The 595-nt window shown below is 33.8% G+C and overlaps 1 protein-coding gene across 1 annotated transcript in view; it reads right to left on the bottom strand.

The window, feature by feature from the left end:
- LOC119588126 overlaps positions 1 to 595 on the bottom strand; it is a gene marked incomplete at its 3' end in the record, with an annotated part of 12040 nt that overhangs the window by 5228 nt on the left and 6217 nt on the right. The window lies entirely within an intron of this gene.

The raw sequence follows: 595 nt of genomic DNA, 5'->3' as shown, positions 1-595 counted from the left end.
TTGAGTTGGCTTACGAATAGGAGTGAGGTTGAATAAGAGAGTTGAGAGAAAGTAAAGACGGAAATTGAGATGAGGTTAAAGATGATGATGAGGTTGAAAAAATGAATAAAAAAATAGAGAGAGCCTGAATTCAGAGAAAAAAAAGGGGGTTTATAGAGCAAGAATAGCTTCGAAGGACAGAATGCTTAATGTTTAATGGTTAGAAGAAATAAATGTACTAAAAAAGGGGGTTTAGAAAGCAAGAATAGCTTCGAAGGACAGAATGCTTAATGTTTAATGGTTAGAAGAAATAAATGTACTAAAAAAGGGGGTTTAGAGAGCAAGAATAGCTTCGAAGGACAGAATGCTTAATGTTTAATGGTTAGAAGAAATAAATGTACTAAAAAAGGGGGTTTAGAAAGCAAGAATAGCTTCGAAGGACAGAATGCTTAATGTTTAATGGTTAGAAGAAATAAATGTACTAAAAAAGGGGGTTTAGAGAGCAAGAATAGCTTCGAAGGACAGAATGCTTAATGTTTAATGGTTAGAAGAAAATAAATGTACTAAAAAAGGGGGTTTAGAGAGCAAGAATAGCTTCGAAGGACAGAATTAGCCT

This window comes from Penaeus monodon, chromosome 23 (genome assembly GCF_015228065.2).
Source record: "Penaeus monodon isolate SGIC_2016 chromosome 23, NSTDA_Pmon_1, whole genome shotgun sequence".
Taxonomy (NCBI): Eukaryota; Metazoa; Arthropoda; class Malacostraca; order Decapoda; family Penaeidae; genus Penaeus; species Penaeus monodon.
This window is presented reverse-complemented; position numbering and strand designations above follow the sequence as displayed.